General features: G+C 42.1%; 1 protein-coding gene across 1 annotated transcript in view; it reads right to left on the bottom strand.

Moving 5' to 3' along the window:
• Window positions 1-20,065, bottom strand: part of chchd4b (coiled-coil-helix-coiled-coil-helix domain containing 4b) — a 616,826-nt gene that overhangs the window by 60,598 nt on the left and 536,163 nt on the right. The gene's annotated exons all lie outside the window — the stretch shown is intronic.

Raw genomic sequence — 20,065 nt, 5'->3', positions numbered from 1 at the left:
GGGCTAGATTACAGCAATTTTGTGTTTTTTTTAGTAAATGGAAAATGGCAAGGCCGGGCAAGAGGAGAGTTGCTCAGCACTGTAAAATGTCAAATTTAAGTATTTTACACAATGATGTGTATTCTGAGGTATGCTGAAATAAAGCGTATCATGCAAAAACAGCACTGTTTTGTAAAAGACTTCAAGAGAAACATCAACAGACTGGATCCAAACTCATTTACTGCATAAAGTCAATCCGCCCAGTTTTGTACCCAATGCAAAACTAAATTAAATTTAGATCTCAGGTTTCTATTCTTCTTCAGATGAATGAACCAGTCGGGTCTGTATTTCCAGATTATTGAGGGTAGACTGAAGCCCACTTGCCATGATTTACAACTACTACAACTTTCTCTTATTAAGAAGCACTGAATAAAAAGGTGCCACTAATCACACACATTCCATCCACCCAAAACTGCCAAACCTTTTCTTGCGAAGCTTATCATGATATATTTAGTGCACATGGAATAATGTTAAAGAAAGTGAGACCTACTAATATAAAGACACACAAGCAACACCTAAGAACATCATGCATGTGCACAGGCAAGCTTTTTCTTACAACACTCATCAGGACCATTAACGTGTTTGTAATCTATTAGGTGGATCCAGAAACACCCACACTTAATGAATTCACTTTAATTTTCACACAACAAAAAAATTTTTTTTTCATTTTAGTCATTTAGAAGAAAGAAGTGAATTTGGATTAAGAAGGAAATTTTAGTTTGTGCTTGTTATTAAGTTATTTAAATTGGTGGGTCTATATTAGGGGTCTGCCAAACAAATTTTGTTCAGATTACATGTCATTAAGTAACTACAGTACAGTATAAAGAACGTCTCCGGATACGTATGTAACCTAGGTTCCCTGAGAACAGGGAACGAGACGCTGCGTCAGCTTGACGCTACGGGGAACGCCTCCAGCGTGACAGGTGTCTGAGCTACAATCGAATCACATCAGTCCTACTGACCGGCGACAGCCGATGATGTCATCAGGGTGCGACCAGGAAGTATATAAGGGCGCCTCTGCCAACATGACACCGCCCTTCGTCTTCAGGGACTGTCCGGCAGGCAACCCCTGAGGCATGGCAAAGCGACGCAGCGTCTCGTTCCCTGTTCTCAGGGAACCTAGGTTACATACTTAACCGGAGACGTTCCCTTTCGAAAGGGAACTCACGCTGCGTCAGCTTGACGCTACGGGGAACGAAATACCAACGCCGCCATGCCGAGGAGAGTGCATGCCTACTGGCAGTGACAACTGTCAGAACAAACAAATTCAACTGAAATGCCTGAACCACTCCCCCTCTGGTCACATAAGGCTGTCAGTGACAGCATTCCCTACGGTCATAGCCCAAGCTATAAGCCCGAGTAGGAAGCTTCGAACACTTAGAGAAGTTCTACCCAGGCCGCTCAAAGGCCCGGATCCAACCCATTCGAAAGAAGTGGGCTCCTTTAAGGGAATGTGGCTAGGGGGCCCTAGGGCGCCCCAGCCAGCCACTACCGCCACCAAGGAGGCCTAGCTTGGTGCCTTTTTCAACGGGCACTTCAGCCGGGCCATCTCTGTCTGTTCGATAACAGAGCCTCTGGACACTCGCCTCCTGAGGAGGCATCCAATCCCAGGGACTGCAGAATGGCAGTGGCCTCCTCGGACCGGATCTCAGAGACGGGAATCCTGGAGAGCAGCACTCAGCTTAGCGCTTTCTACCCTTGCCAGCGAGGGGAGTAATCTGCTCAATCCTAGGATCTACTGAGCTATTATCAGATAGAAACACTCAGGAGGCCAGACTGGCCTAAAAACTGATCTAATTGGGAGGCCACCCTAGGGGCCTACGACCACCCGATCAGGCCCAGGCAGCCTTGGCTCACATATGACCCTTCCGAAAGGAGGGGAGCTTAAAGGGGGCTGCCCGGTAGGTAAACCAGGTTGCAGGCTGAAATCCCCTCCTTGGGGACCAAGTAGCAGAAGCGACACCAGTCGCGCTAGGGTGACCACTAGCTGTCAGCATCATGCCAGTCAATAGTCTTTGAACTGAGATCCAAAGACCCATTAGGGAGGCCTAGTGAGGCCCAGTGTATGCCAGAGAAGCCTGAGAGGTCATGCTCAGGAACTTGCTTAGAGGGAGGCCTACTACCTGAAGGTCAAGCTACACCAGCTAGCCGAGTATCCTGACTCGGGAACTCGCCCTCAGGGAGGCCTAGTGAGGCCTACTACCTGATAGCAAGCCTCAGGGAGGCCTAGTGAGGCCTACTACCTGATAGCGACTCGTGCTAGCTGTTTCTCAGGTGACTGGAGCCCAGGAACATGCCCTTAGGGAGGCCCGGTGAGGCCTACTACCTTACGACCAGTCTTAGGGAGGCCTGGTGCGGCCTACCACCCAACAACAGCTTAGCAGCCCATGCTAGCTGACACAGCGACTGGCGAATGGGAGCCTGCTTCCAGGGAGGCCTAATGGGGCCTACCACCTCACAGCAGGCCTGCAGGGACAGCTTCCTGGTGACAGGGGTGAAAAACTGCAATGTTATAACCTTGGGCTGACAGTAGCTTCTCTGCTGGCTGACAAAAATAAACATCCAACTGCTGACAAGGGTTATAGTTTGGGAACTGCTACTTGAAACCGACATCGTTGGGGAGTAATATATACAGCAATACACAAGGGGCCGAACTTTGCAGAGGCCTACCAAGGCTGACTACCTATGTTCAAGGTTGCAGCTAGTAATTTGCCAACCTCCCCAAACGTCGGGACTCACTCGCAAGGAGGCCTAACTCTGAGGCCTACCACCTGACCTGGAGTCTACTGCCAAGACTGCCCCAGCTGGCTACCCACAGCCAGCTGGCCTAAAAAATCATCCCAGCCTAGCTGGGTGACCCATCCCGAAGGCCTCCAATTCCTTCTGGAGCCAACTGTACAATGGTGCAATCTTATCGGCAGCGCCTACAAACACTGGAACCTAATCACATTGTCCATAGCAGGGTACTCTGCAAACCAAACGCCTTGTACCCCCTAAGCGGGGGGAGTACCACATACGCCACCCACCTCATGAAGGTCCTAGCTTTAATAGCGCCTATCATACCGTGTGAGGGCGTCAGCCATGGCAATGCTCTGGCTACAAGGGAGCTCACGACCAAACCTACATAAACCAAAAGGTTGTGAAGTGCTGCTCAACCCGAGCCATGGGTGAGGCAGAATGATACAGAGCTGGATGTGGAGGAACTCAAATCTACCCTGCTTTGTCAGGGGAGTACGACCAACTGGCCATGAAAATACATTAGAAAGGCCAGCGCCTGCCAAAAAAACTGGCGGCCTCTAAACACTAGCTCTGGAGGGCCTGGTTGAGTATGCATACGGAATTTTCGTACTTGCATGAAAAAACGCCTTAACCTTGCCCCACGACTACTGGCTAAGTCGCTATCAATTCTGCACAGCACCAACCTGCATTACTAGCAAAGGCCCCAGAACGCAGGCAAGGGGGCGGGCCTTGGCCGGACTACTCTGCGTAAGAGGAGGCTGCATTAGGGACAAATAATAAAGCTAAGTTCAAAAAAGGAACAGCTACCCGGAGCGCTAGCGCTTCTTGGCGCGCGACTCGGTAATCCCTAGAAAGCCAATCTAGATCTATACCCGAGATCCCGAACAGGGCCACTACTATTGCATCATAGCAAAAAGGGGCACTCGAGTAGAAGTGCCAGTCATCACATAGATCTGGCCCTAGATCTAACTGTAGTTCTAGCATAGTCTGATCCTGCACTCTCCAGAAATTTACACTGAGAGAACAAACAGACCGCCTTACCCTGAGGCGGCTACCAGTTAGTAGTTTAATACTAGGAGAAAAAATGCCAAGCCTTTCCTCAGAAAAACAAGCCCCTCTTTTTTTTTTTTTTTTTTTTTTGCTACAAACCCTCAGGAATAAGCAGCATTCCCAGCGTTAATTCTAAGTCTTAGTTAATTCTAATTCTTTTCTTGGTTTTTTAGAACTGGGAATAACAAAGGGGTGTACAGCACACACAGCGTGTAGCATATATACTATTTGCTGGCCTCCACTAGCAATACTAGCTCAATTGTACCGAGCTTAAGCAACTGGTAATCGTTCTAGCCAACCTAACAGGGGAACTACAGGCCCTTTTAGAACATATCCAGCGATCCCCGAAGCCCTCAGCAGGGAGCATAAGTCAGAAATATATGAAATAATTTCCCATTTATAGGGGACTTACCCGCTCTCCTGCGGCACACCATGATATCGACCCACAAGCTTTATTCCCATATGAATGCTTAGGTGAAATACTACCACGGGGCTGAGGGAGGCGCACTCACGCACCAACCCAGGCAGGCCGTCAGAGTCTGACGGATTCTCCGCTCATCATGGGCCCGCCCGGCCTGGTGTAAAAGCGCCTGGGGAGAAAGAACTAGGAGAAGGACGCCTCCCTAGTCTCAGCGCGCCCTAGGGGGAGGAGACCTGTCCCAGCGTGGTCTTCTTCGCTGGAACCGACCTTGCTCTCCGGCGTCCTTCCGACTCCTAGTGCGGGAGTCCCGCCTCTTTTGCGCCCTACTCCGCCACTGAGGGGGCGCACGAGAGGCGACACTGGCTCGCTGGTCCTGTCGCTGGTCCTCGGGCCATGACGGACCAGGGCCTCCCGCCTGCCTGGGTGCGGCCCCGGATCTCCGCGGAATGCATGATTTAAATGCAGCTGAGCGCGCCTTCGCCTCTCTGAATCTTTCCACCACCGCCTCGACGGAGGTGCCAAAGAGTTCAGAGGGCGAAACCGGGGCATCGAGGAGAAAGGCCTTCTCTTTCACCCCGATGTCCGCAAGGTTCAGCCACAGATGCCTCTCCGTAGCTACCATAGCCGCCATTGAACGCCCAATGGCGACCGCCGTTTGTTTGGAAGCACGGAGAGCCAGATCTGTGGTGAGGCGGAGCTCAGCCATCGCGTCAGGGGGTAGGCCCTCCCCCTGATCAAGATCCTTCAGCAAGTCAGCCTGGTATGCCTGCAGCACCGCAGTGGTGTGCAGTGCTGCAGCGGCCTGACCCGCTGACGTGTACGCCCTGCCATTCGAGCGCGAGGTGTTTCTCATCGCTTTAGACGGCAGGGTGGGAGCTCTAAGTGTCGATGGCCTCCCCGATGCGAGATAGTTCGCAAACGTCTCATCGATAGGAGGCATCGACACGTACCCAGACTCGGCCAATCCTTCGACATCAGCGAAGTTTCCACGCTGATGCCGAATTAACCTGGCCGAGTATGGGTTCTTCCATGCCCCCACGATCTGACCGTGCAGATCGGGGAGGAATGGAAGGCTCCCCAGAGGTGATGGGTTATGGCCAGAGAGAAAGCGATCATCCAGGCGACCTGGACGCTCGGGTTCTCTCCTAGCACGCTGCCAATGTAACTCCAGCCTGTTGGTGGCGCGCTCCATAACATCCATCAACTCCGCATACACGGGGCAAGATGGCTGAGAGGGTTCGGCCTCAACCGATTCATCACCACCCTGCCCAGCCATCCTCTGCTCGATTGGAAGAGCATCGGCTGACGAGGAGGAGAGATCCGACTCCTCCTCCGCCAGCCGCCCCTCGCGACCTGGCTGATCGTCTGTGAGGACCACACCCTCCTCCAGACGATGAGCCAGGTCCGTCTGGGAACCCCAGGACCTACGTCGCCGCTCAGCCTCAGCGTGAGCGGGACCGTCCCCAGACGCTGGCCCCTCTTCCCTCGAGAAGAGGGCCAGGCGAGAGCGGAGCGTTCGGATGGGAAAACGCTCGCAATTCGCGCCAGAGGCTCTCTCGAGAACCTCCCACGCGTGCTCTTCCCCCAGACAGTACACACAGAGATTATGCGTGTCTTCAGGCGTCAAATACCTCGGACACGGATCCGCGCACTTCCTAAAGTGCCGCGTCTTCTGTGAGCACTTCATCCTTTCAACTAACGTGATTCTCTTTCTATGTATACACCAGACAAGACAGTCACTGAAGACGAAGAAGCGGTGTCATGTTGGCAGAGGCGCCCTTATATACTTCCTGGTCGCACCGTGATGACATCATCGGCTGTCGCCGGTCAGTAGGACTGATGTGATTCGATTGTAGCTCAGACACCTGTCACGCTGGAGGCGTTCCCCGTAGCGTCAAGCTGACGCAGCGCGAGTTCCCTTTCGAAAGAGAAATACAATTTTCATGACTATGTGTGTAGCACTGAGCCAGAATACCTTTGTATCTACTTAATATTTATTTTATTTTATTCCAAATCTGATTTTTTGTTGTTGTTGTTTTCTTTTTGTTCCAAACGCCAAGGAGTGCAAAAAGTGTAAAAATGGCTCTGTCTCTACATGCCTCTTTTCTCCTCCCTCTCCTACCTCATAACACGAGTGTGCCTTCTTTTAGTGGATGGGTGTTGGTTTAGAGAACTCATTGCTCACTGTCAGAGAGTTGCAAACTTCTGAAAATGCTGTGAACCAAAGTACCTTGAAACAAAGAGGGTGCTCATATAAACAGCCACAAATGCAAGTTTACAGAGCCGCTTTTTATGGGATTCAGGCACTCATTGAACTCAATAAAGATTAGAAAAAAGTATTGCATACACATACAAATCCAGGTTCAGCTATATTTTAAAGGTGGATTTTAACCAAAAAGTCAGGAACCTTATACTTTAAGCGGGCATATGTGTTAAAGCTTCTTTTTTTGTGCTATATTATGCAATCTGTTGATTTGTGGACTTTTTATACTAAAAAATATTATAAAATAAGTATAAAAAACAGCATTTTCTCGTTGGAAGGTGGAAATGTTTTTTTTTTTTTAAGACTTTAGATTTTAAGGTACAGCGTATGACCTATACAGAAACTAAATAAATCTACACTTTGAAGACTTTTTTGTTTTAGGAGCATTTCTGACATTTATACGCCATTTCAAAAGAGCACTGAATTAAAAACAGCTGTAATGGTTAGGCAATGAAATTTGACCAAAAGACAGGTTCACTTTTTTCACAATATGTGTGATTCATTCTATAAAAATGCACAAGATAGACACAGGAAAGAATAGAATTAACAAAGTGGAATGGAGATTTATGAGTGTTTGAATATTATTGCAGCTTCAGGCAGGACATTAAGACTTTATGAATGAAAGGATTTGATTTAATACAGTTCATTGCCAGTAGCTCATGGCCATTTACTACTCACTCGGATATACTATACAGACAGCAATTACCTACTTGTTCAACATCATGTTGAGCAATTACTCAGTTCTATTTTCAAATAAAACAAGTTCTGAGCTGTTCATATTATGATAGGTAGACAAGACAAGTGTAAGCCAAAAAAATTCAATAATAAAAGATAATAATACTTAAACTTATATGAAGAGAAAAGGCCTTAACAGCAGGTGTGGTCGGCTGATGTGAAGCAGAGATAAACAGAACACACAGTAGCTCAAAACATTAGTACACAGATGAGATGAACAAAGTTGAGTAATATTTTCTCTATGACCTATAATTTTTCAATGAACCCCCTACCCTGATTCTGACTGTATCACGTAATTCTGATTTTATATCACACAATTCTGACTTTATAACTCGTAATTGCGACTTTATATCACATAATTCTGACTTTATAACTCGTAATTGCGACTTTATATCACATAATTCTGACTTTATATCACTTAATTCTGACTTTATAGCTCGCAATTCTGACTTTATAACTCGCAATTGCGACTTAATATCTCGCAATTCTGACTTTATCAGTAGCAATTGCGACTTTATATCACGCAATTCTGACTTTATAACTCGCAATTGCGACTTTATTTCTCACAATTCTGAGGGCCAGGTTAGCGGTGCGCGACGCCTCCGGGCCTTGTCACTCCTTTCCTCCCCTCTCTTCACCAGGGGACAGCAGTGTGCAGCTTGAGGACGCCCCCGGGCCTTCTCACCCACACTCTGCCCCACCCTGGAATACTCAGACAACACTCCGGGCCACCTCCGGGCCTCCCGAGTCGGGTCTGTCTATTCCACCTCGCTGTCCCACCCTGGGTACGTCTGTGGTGCCGTTGGTCACGCTTGTGTGGTCTCTGGGGGCTTGGCTACAGCTCCCCTGACCTTCTCGCTGGCTCATCCGTACCATCAGACTCGGCTACATGATTCAGTTTGCGTACCGGCCGCCCAAGTACAAGGGCATCTTCTTCACCTCCGTGTGAAGCAGCGATGCACAGGTCTTGCGGTCAGAGATCGATGTCCTACTGGCGAAGGACGCGGTCGAGTCGGTTCCTCCAGCCGATATGAAGGCGGGGTTCTACAGCCCCTACTTCATTGTACCCAAGAAAGGTGGTGGGTTACGGCCAATCTTGGACCTGCGTATCCTGAATCGGGCCCTGCACAAGCTCCCTTACGCAGAAATGCATTTTCGAATGCATCCGTCCCCAAGATTGGTTCGCAGCGATCGGCCTGAAGGACACGTACTTTCATGTCTCTATTCTTCCTCGACACAGACCGTTCCTAGGTTTTGCGTTTGAGGGGAGGGCATATCAGTACAAAGTCTTGCCCTTCGGGCTGTCCCTGTTGCCTTGCGTCTTCACGAAAGCCGCGAATGCAGCCATTGTTCCGTTCAGAGAACACGGCATTCGCATCCTCAACTATCTCGACGACTGGCTCCTACTGGCTCAGTCTCGGGAGCAGTTGTGCGAACACAGGGACACGGTGCTCAGTCACCTCAGCCTGTTGGGTCTTCGGATCAACCGAGAGAAGAGCAAACTCTGTCCCACGCAGAGGATCTCTTATCTCGGCAAGGACTTGGATTCGGTCAACCAGACTGCGCACCTCACAGAGGAGCGAGTCCGGTTGGTGTTGAACTGCTTGAATTCATTCAATGGCAGGACAGCGGTCCCACTGAAACCTTTTCAGGGGCTCCTGGGGCATATGGCATCAGCAGCCGCGGTAACGCCGCTCGGATTGCTTCATATGAAGCAATCTCATTCACAAATTGCGACTTTATATCTGGCAATTCTGACTTTATAACTCGCAATTCTGACTTTATAATTTGCAATTGCGACTTTATATTTCGCAATTCTGACTATCATTCACAAATTGCGACTTTATATCTGTCAATTCTGACTTAATAACTTGAAATTGCAAGTTTAAATCTTGCAATTCTGACTTTAAAACACGCAATTGCAACTTTATATCATGCAATTCTGACTTTATTATTCGCAATTGCTACTTTATATCTCGCAATTCTGACTATCATTCACACATTGCGACTTTATATCTTACAATTCTGACTTTATAACTCGCAATTCTAAATTTATAATTCGCAATTGCGACTTTATATCTCGCAATTCTAACTTTATAACTCGCAATTCTGACTTTATAATTTGCAAAATTGCGACTTTATATCTCGCAATTCTGACTATCATTCACACATTGCGACTTTATACCTTACAATTCTGACTTTATAACTCGCAATTCTAACTTTATAATTCGCAATTGCGACTTTATATCTCGCAATTCTAACTATCATTCACAAATTGTGACTTTATAACTCGCAATTCTGACTTAATAACTTGAAATTGCAAGTTTATATCTCGCAATTCTGACTTTATAACACGCAATTGCAACTTTATATCACGCAATTCTGACTGTATAACTCGCAATTGCGACATTATATCTCGCAATTCTGACTTTATCATTCACAAATTGCAACTTTATATCATGCAATTCTGACTATCATTCACAAATTGCGACTTTATATATTGCAATTCTGACTTTATAACTCGCAATTCTGACTTTATAATTCGCAATTGCGACTTTATATCACAATTCTGACTCTCATTCACAAATTGCGACTTTATATCTTGCAATTCTGACTTTATAACTCGCAATTCTGACTTTATAATTTGCAATTGCGACTTTATATCTAACAATTCTGACTATCATTCACAAATTGCGACTTTATATCTCGCAAATCTGACTTAATAAATTGAAATTGCAAGTTTATTTCTTGCAATTCTGACTTTATAACATGCAATTGCAACTTTATATCAAGCAATTCTGACTTTATAATTCACAATTCTGACTTTATATCACAAAATTCTGACATTATATCTCTCAATTCTGACTATCATTCACACATTGCGACTTTATACCTTACAATTCTGACTTTATAACTCGCAATTCTAACTTTATAATTCGCAATTGCGACCTTATATCTCGCAATTCTAACTATCATTCACAAATTGTGACTTTATAACTCGCAATTCTGACTTAATAACTTGAAATTGCAAGTTTATATCTCGCAATTCTGACTTTATAACACGCAATTGCAACTTTATATCACGCAATTCTGACTGTATAACTCGCAATTGCGACATTATATCTCGCAATTCTGACTTTATCATTCACAAATTGCAACTTTATATCATGCAATTCTGACTATCATTCACAAATTGCGACTTTATATATTGCAATTCTGACTTTATAACTCGCAATTCTGACTTTATAATTCGCAATTGCGACTTTATATCACAATTCTGACTCTCATTCACAAATTGCGACTTTATATCTTGCAATTCTGACTTTATAACTCGCAATTCTGACTTTATAATTTGCAATTGCGACTTTATATCTAACAATTCTGACTATCATTCACAAATTGCGACTTTATATCTCGCAATTCTGACTTAATAACTTGAAATTGCAAGTTTATTTCTTGCAATTCTGACTTTATAACATGCAATTGCAACTTTATATCAAGCAATTCTGACTTTATAATTCACAATTGCGACTTTATATCACAAAATTCTGACATTATATCTCTCAATTCTGACTTTATCATTCACAAATTGTGACTTTATATCTTGCAATTCTGACTTTATAACTCGCAATTCTGACTTTATAACTCGCAATTGCGACTTTATATCACGCAATTCTGACTTCATAACTCGACAAGCTTCCACACCTTGGTAGACTCCCTAAACTGTATTGTCTAGTCTTGAAAGTCTTTTATGTAGTGATGAAGTCAGAGAGATGAAGTCAGAGAAGGACGGTTGGGTAGTGGAGAATTGTTGAAAACTACATCAGTAGCAGATACAGTCATATTTTCCCATCATATGGTAATGCCCCTATAATCCAGCAGTTAACAGTGACATGACCACAAAATGTTTTTCCCATGGAAGTGCTTCTCTATTCTAAAATTAGTTTTGGATTCCTTTGGAAGTGTTAGCATAAAGCAGTCAGATCACATTGGTAACAAAGGATAAAATATCTTAGACCTGACTTGCCTCAACAATCAGAAAAGGGTATTCCTGAAGCATTTACTATTGATGCTATTTGTTTTTCGGTGCCTAGCAACCACAGAGTTTATGACAAAGACTTCCCGTCCAAAGTGAGCTTTCAGTCTTACCCTCCATTTGATTTACATACGCTCCATTTATAAGACTAAGACCCAAAGTGAATCTACTGCTGTAGCTTCATTTTACTTAAAAAAAAATATTTATAGACTGATATTTTTAAGGGAATCATCTATTTCAGTCATCGATTTCCTAAGTAATATACATACGGAGATAATTATCACAGCAGTCTTCTTATGTAACTCCAGCCTGTGAGTCTTTCTAGCTCCACCTTTTTCTGTTAAAGGGGGTAGGATTCCTGCCACAACTACGCAAAATCACACAAAAAGAAAAAAAAGAGAAAAAAAAGAAAAACAGGTTTTAGTTCACTTGCAGATTTTTTCTGTTAGTACAAGATTAATGTGTGTCGGAATTATGTGGTATTCTATATATATAACCATTTTTTTTACACATATTCCAAAGACAAAAACCATGGCAACATACAGTCACAATTCACACACACCCCTGGTATAGCACATGCCAACAGTAGCCAAGCACTTTCACCATAGCAACCTCACAGTAGAACATAAACTCTAGCTTTTCTTGCCTAATGCCACTGAACCATCTGCTGCTTGTTATCTGTATTACTCTGTCTAATCTGTTGCACTTGTATTTGTGCATGCACATTGTTCTTGTTACTTTTTGACATACTCTATATAAGTCTTTAGTTAACCATTTATTCATACCTCTGTTTAAGGCTGAAATCTGATAGGATGCACAATGGATCTGTCAAAAGAAACTAATGCAAGAATCCTAATTGCTCCTAATCCTGTGAGATATTAATCCACTTTACCCCTTTAATTTTTGGTAATTAATTTGGACTAATAAAGACTGGTGCAATTACTGTATATTAGAAAAACGTTTTACAATAATGCTCATTTTTAGTTAATTTCTACATATGCTAATACATTTTAACATGAATGATAGTAAAAAGTTTAAAAGATTTTCATTGCTAATCTAACGTTAATGAACAATATTATAAAATGTTACCAATTTTTTTAAATCACTGTAATGTTTTATTCTGAGAACATTGCATAATGAGATGCTTGGATAAGAAACAGAGCCTAATGAGATCCTTTTGAGTCCATATCAATTAAATAATTAATTTCTTATCTATAAAACAAGCCCTTTAAATTGCATAATTACAATGGCAGTGGACAGTCTTTGTAGTAACATCTCTCATAGTAACCAGCACCAACTAACCACATGCAATTCTTTTGTAACCGTTCAACAGGCACAACAGATTAATTTCTGTGAATATTTGTAGCGTCCATGTGGGTGTATGTGTATCTGTACTACATGTAAATGTGACATGAAGCTTTCTCAATCTGCTTGACACATTGACACACAGTTTTTATCCAAAGTGAAAGGTTAGTGCATGTTCAGTCCACAGGGCCTTGAGGGTGTGACTCATACCATGCTGAGGCGTTCCTCAGGCTTATCTCTATTTGCAGTCATCCAAACACATACAGTAAAATATGGGTGGAGTCAATGGGCTTACTAGATTCACTCTTGTGGTCTTAGAAACTTTTAGATGAATCCCTTTCTCTTATTTTTATTCCTTCACATATTCGGCATCAAAAAATGTACTTATCAAACTCATACGTGCCACTACATTAATGAAAGATTCAACCCCCTTATCACCCCTATGACAAAGGAATTTGTTTGGACAAGTGGACACTCCCTCCACACACATCTACACCCATACAGGTTACATTCACCTTTATGGGACACTGGAAGTTTGATTAGCTGACAGGCCTTGAACAAAGCCGCCACTGTCTCAAAGATAGACAAGTGTGAGGATTTACCGCTTCTAGCAGAGGGATTTGTCACTAAATAAGCTCCTTCAGCTTTCAGCATTGACAATTAAGAACTAAGTGAACTTAAGAACACAGGTCTATACATGCATCACTGCAAATACTGCATGAAGTAGCTGTCACAGGACGGTGTGTCTTAAAGTGTGACAGAGTTTAAAAGACCAGTTAAGAAAAAAACGAGTAATACAAGTTGTAGATTAAAGTATTCTTTATTTTCTGGAAAACAAAATAAACAAAACCTAATGTTCCTTTCCAAACCTTTATAAGATAATTCACTCTCGGCCATGCAAAAAAAAAAAAAAAAAATGCAATAAAGTCATAACAGTAATATTTATTATGTTGGGAGTGTCTACAATAAGTTGTCTGTGTTGTGCACCTTGATCTATACCGATCTGTCAGACTCCACATGTTTGTGTTTTATGAGGACTCTCCGTAGACATAATGATTTTTAAACTGTAAAAATTGTACATTATATTCCCTAACCCTGAACCTAAACCATATAGAAAACATTCTGTGTTTTTAGGTTTTAAAAAAAGTCAATTGTCAACTCCCTAATGTCAGATCCTTACTATCCTTGTGGTGACATTTGGTCCCCACAACAAATGGAATACCTGGACCACACACACACACATGGACAAACAGCTCTGGCAGGGCTTCCAGCAGCAGTCTTGTGGTGAACACATTGACCTCATACACGTATGTATGTTCAAAGGAATGTTCCCTTTACCTTACTCTATAGAGTAAACACACACCACTCACAATAGTCATGTGTAATAAACATGATATTATCCAGAATTACTTGAGAATGATCCAAAGAACATCTTAAGATGTTAAAAAAATCGGACTTTTTGTGCAAAGGAGTTCACATGTTCAACATCACATTCAACTTACATTTAACCAAGAAATAGTGCACAGAATAGCATTTTCATTGCTTTGTTTTAACCCTAAAACCTGCTTATTTTATAAGTTTAAATTAAATATTTAAAGGTTTTCATTGTTAAAAAAGGATCACGTTTATTTCAAGGTTTATATATGAACTGAAACTTTTGGATCCCACCATATGCCCTATGCCTATGCAGTCTGTGGCTAAAACCAACAGTATACTTAAGCATCGCATTCACATGAGGGAATTTTGCAGCACACCCTTGCAGCTTTGTAAACAAATGGGAAGAAGCGTTAACTAAAATAAATCTAATGCAACTGAAACAGACCTAAAAACCAAGAAAACTTTGAACCGGTCATTTCAGGTTCTTGGTTTCTCAAGTTTCATTGCAGTATCAAGGGGACCTTATCACTTAAGGAGCAATTGATTGTCAGAATTGGTGCAGAATAGCTGAACTACTTTCATTGTTTGGCACAGCTTAAGAATGAGACACACCTGTCAGAAATATCCATCAGCTTATGAAAATAAAGAGAATGAGAGTGACAAAGAGAAGGGTTGATAAAAAGTAAAAGGAATGCAAGCACAGCAAACCTGTTACACAGGGCCCTTTAAAGAAAGTAGTGTAAGAAAGTACAAACACAACCCATAAATAAAATTTCTCTGCTAGGAGAAACGTAAAATGAACAATAGAATTTTTAAATGTGTGAACTTGCAAGCTGATCTGCAGACAAACCTGTCATTTTTCATGAATACTTCCAAAAGTTTTAAGAATGCATTTCCCTAATTACATTTGTAGACCGAATAGGACAGTAGAGAGTGAAAAGACGTCTGGCAGAATGCACACCGGAATGTGCTCTGCCCACTGTGCAATGGCTCCAAAAAATGCACTGAAAACACTTTCCCTTAAAAAGTAAATCATGAAAATATTATCTGTAGTCGTAGTCGTATTCGTATGGCCAAAGGTATTAATTAACAGCTTGTCAGTAAACAATTTGCCAAGTCATTATGTAAAGACAATATCTTTGTTTTTCGTCTTTCAAGAATGTCAGGGGCGTGTTTGTTGGTGTGTTTTGGTGTGTGTGTGTGTGTGTGGGGGGGGGGGTGTTGGGGGTTGTTCAATGTGTACATTGAACAAAACAGGTTCTGTCAAAACTTTGAGGAGGGGCCCTCATGCTGAACACGAATACTTGCTCTCCACACACAGTACATTCTATAGAGAGTTTTGGAACCATAGCAGAGATCACACAGATAGTTTACATTGTCAAGCACTTACAGCGTGCACACAATTATGTAACAACAGATAACATACACTCACCTAACAGGATTATTAGGAACACCTGTTCAATTTCTCATTAATGCAATTATCTAATCAACCAATCACATGGCAGTTGCTTCAATGCATTTAGGGGTGTGGTCCTGGTCAAGACAATCTCCTGAACTCCAAACTGAATGTCAGAATGGGAAGGAAAGGTGATTTAAGCAATTGTGAGCGTGGCATGGCTGTTGGTGCCAGACGGGCCAGTCTGAGTATTTCACAATCTGCTCAGTTACTGGGATTTTCACGCACAACCATTTCTAGGGTTTTCAAAGAATGGTGTGAAAAGGGAAAAAAATTCATTATGCAGCAGTCCTGTGGGCGAAAATGCCTTGTTGATGCTAGAGGTCAGAGGAGAATGAGCCGACTGATTCAAGCTGATAGAAGAGCAACTTTGACTGAAATAACCACTCATTAAAACCGAGGTAAGCAGCAAAGCATTTGTGATGCCACAACACGCACAACTTTGAGGCGGATGGGCTACAACAGCAGAAGACCCCACCAGGTACCACTCATCTCCACTACAAATAGGAAAAAGAGGCTACAATTTGCACAAGCTCACCAAAATTGGACAGTTGAAGACTGGAAAAATGTTGCCTGGTCTGATGAGTCTCGATTTCTGTTGAGACATTCAGATGGTAGAGTCAGAATTTGGCGTAAACAGAATGAGAACATGGATCCATTATGCCTTGTTACCACTGTGCAGGCTGCTGGTGGTGGTGTAATGGTGTGGGGGATGTTTTCTTGGCACACTTTAGGTCCCTTAGTGCCAATTGGGCATCGTTTAAATGCCACGGCCTACCTGAGCATTGTTTCTGACCATGTCCATCCCTTTATGACCCCCATGTACCCATCCTCTGATGGCTACTTCCAGAAGGATAATGCACCATGTCACAAAGCTCGAATCATTTCAAATTGGTTTCTTGAACATGACAATGAGTTCACTGCACTAAAATGGCCCCCACAGTCACCAGATCTCAACCCAATAGAGCATCTTTGGGATGTGGTGGAACGGGAGCTTCGTGCCCTGGATGTGCATCCCACAAATCTCCATCAACTGCAAGATGCTATCCTATCAATACGGGCCAACATTTCTAAAGAATGCTTTCAGCACCTTGTTGAATCAATGCCACGTAGAATTAAGGCAGTTCTGAAGGCGAAAGGGGTCAAACACAGTATTAGTATGGTGTTCCTAATAATCCTTTAGGTGAGTGTATATAAACATACAGTAGTCAAAAAGCAGGCTACAGGTAGGCTTTTCCCACTTTGTTTTCTTTCAACACTGACCTCCTGCCCTAGATAAAGATTGTTGTAGCTGTATTGTTTCACAGGTTCACATTTGTATGTTTATCAAAGTAATAGATTAAGAAAGAGGTAATCAGGTGTGTTTTGCTGTCTGCATTGGAAAGGCAAGTTCCCGCCTGCAGCTTCCAGCGAATTTGCAAGTTACAGTTGTCAAGTGTGTTTACATGCACTTTAAAAGGTAGGTTTTAGTTTGACTAATGCGATAATTCACCTTTATAAAATAACATTTAAACACTTTAGACCAACTAAATTCGTACCAATACATTTTTAGCGAATTCAGACTAATAATGCAATACTAGCTCGGCTTCATCCAGCAATATATACACATTAATCACAATAGTTGATCTTATTTCATGTGCATGCTGTGAAAGACGCATTTAATCATTCAAACATTCAATTAAATGCTGTATTATTTATACTCGGGCAGAGGAATGAATACTGTAGCTTGATTATGCAAAACCCTGCTGCAATTATACCTGCATGTAAACCCAGCAAGCGTCCAATAGACGTCCAATAGCCGTCCAAATACAGCCCTGACATCTAGGCTAAAGCAAGGCACAATTTGGGCTAGCCCAAGAATAGACTAGTCGTCTAGAACAGGGGTTTTCAAACTTTATGAAGCCAAGGATCCCCAAATAAAGAACCTTTTATAAAGGAACCCCCTTCTTAAAATCCATTTATATATTTTTATGTATGAAAAACATTTAAACTGTTAGATAAATAGAAAGAGTGAAATATTGTTTCAGAACTTAAATTGGCTATACTTAATGTTGGAAGTATAAACCTGAAGAAGACATTTTCAATTAAAAATTATTTCTATAAGCAACTTTCACAATAAATGTACGAATTAAGAATACTGCCTTACAACCCCACTGAGCAAGATAAAGGGGACTGATATTCTTTCTTTTGAAAGAAAGAAAAGCAAACATATACAATTCTGGAAAGTATGTATACAGCAATAAAGGAGAAACATTTAGAAATGAAACAGTTAGAATGTTCAGTAGACTTTAACAATTTTTTCTTTGTCTTTTTATTCTCTGAAATTTTCTGGGGACCCCTTAGAACATTCTGGATGACCCCTGGGGGTCCCCGGACCCCAGTTTGAAAACCCCTGGTCTAGAACATGAACATGTCAAAGAAATTGCAATCACTGTTGACTTTGCTTACATGATGGAATATCATACATCTCGCCAGTTATTTTGGCAAGAACGACATGTAACCAAATTCAAGGTTATTTTGGCTAGAGGTGGGTCACTCGTAGCTGGACTATATCGTGTCTATAGTTAACTGAGACTGTGAAATAATGGTTATTTCTTGGGAATACATATTTACAAATGTGGAACTACTACGTTAAAAAGGTCTGTGAAAGTATGGCAAATACTAGCCAGAACTGTGAATTAAAGGTGGAGATGCAGTTGTGGAGATTGAGGGATACCACAAGAATTGCCGAAAGAGTGAGGAAAGCTGCTTATTTTCCGCATTGGGATTGGCTGAGATAAAGTGAACATGCTACTACTATAAAACAGAGATCCAAACAACACACTCCATTTGCGCACGTTTGTGCAAGTTGCACGTGTATGCATGTGTCTTTTGCATTTTCTTGCAGTTTGCGTGTGTGCATGCAAAAGTGAAGTTAAGATGTCACTTGAGTTAATTTTGGAAATGTAAAAAATGTTATGAATGTTTTGTCAACTATCTTGAAAATGTACTTGGTATGTGGTATGTAATATGGCAGAATAGCAGAACAGACCTGCCTACATTGAGTTGCGACAAACCTTTATGAAGAAATAAAAGATAAAAAACAACAAACTTTTATGATGAAGAAAGTCTGACATTATGCAGCATCTTTTGACATTACTGTAAATCTTAATTAAATAATTTATGCACATTATAAGTGTCTCTAATATAGGCCTATGTTGAACTAAACAGCAACTTCTAAGTAGTAGATACTACTGCAAAAAACAAACCATCGGAAAAAAACAAGAACTGTGGCGACATTTTTGCAAATTGTATTACCAGGGTTGTCCCATGAATGGGGCAAGCCCCAGTGCGAGTTAGCGGAATTTGCATTCCCTTCTCCCCCTCTGTCCGTTTGGTGCAGGGCCCCCTAAAGCACGGGGACCCGTGCGGTCATACCAGTTGCACCGCCCTAAGGATGGCTCTGATTATTTTGTTGCTTCTTGCACATTTAGATGCTTTCAAAGTGAACTGGTCAGACACCGCGTTCAGTAAAATGAATGATAATCTGGTAAAAATGTATCACGTTAGTTGTATCATGGCAGATCGGAAATGAATGTCCGATGAGTATCGCTAAATGGTTAATGGTCAATCGCGTTTGCAAATAACTCACCACTTACATCAAACGCTCCCCTAGTCTTAACAAAAGCAATCATGACATAAAAATGCAACCATCAGCTTGTTTCAAGTCTTTGAGCTCTTTAATCTTGACTCATTTTTCACGGGAATCATAGTGCCTGAGCTTTCCGCGTCATAATTGCTGTACCATGAGAGTTACTTAGACAAGTTCAGGCAGTTAGCCACCATATGCAAATCGAATGCACTCTTTTTGCAAAACATTCTTAGTCACTAAAGCACATATCGCACTGTGATGCCCTTGTGTTGCAAAACTCTAAACACAGGCAGGCAAAAGTTAAACACAACTAAAACAGTTTTCATCATTTACTCACGACAACTCAAAATTGTGAGAAAGAGGACAAGAAAGACCAAGGTATGGACAGTGACGTCAAAGATTTTAGTTTTACATTTGATTAGCTACTTTATTCAATTTCTGTAACTGAAAACCACTGTTAGATAGGTTTATTTGATTGCATGTATCTTTGTTCTTATTTTCTTTATTTTTATTTGACAGTAGTCCTTTTTTCCCTGACCATAGCACATACCGAAACCGTGACCCTAGTGATAAAAACCGAACCATGAGTAATTTGAACCGTTGCACCCCTGGTGCATACAGTATACAATTTATTCACCTTACTATCATAAGTTACAATTAGCCTACTATACTTTTTTTACATAATTGCTTAACAAATCTGTTTACTGTGTTACAATAACTGCTTGTTCTGGATTCTGTGTTCTCAATTTTTTATTTTTTATTTTTTTTATGTAGTGTCTAATGAATGATCTGTTGGGTTTATATTTTGACTGGCTGTGTGTAAGATCTGAAAGCATTATTTGATTTTGAGCACAGATAAAATGGTTTGATTTTGCCAGAAGAGAGGTTTTCTGAATGTAGTTGGAAGATTTGGATTTGTGTTTAAGGTTTTGAGAAAGTGGGTGATGTTTTCGAAAAATGTGCAATTCAGAAAAACAGTAAATTCAAATTCAGCACTTTATTTTACAGTGTAC

The sequence above is a fragment of the Gobio gobio genome (genome assembly GCF_949357685.1).
Source record: "Gobio gobio genome assembly, chromosome: 17".
Taxonomy (NCBI): Eukaryota; Metazoa; Chordata; class Actinopteri; order Cypriniformes; family Gobionidae; genus Gobio; species Gobio gobio.
Note: the sequence above shows the minus strand (reverse complement) of the source record. Positions and strands in the feature narration are given on the sequence as shown.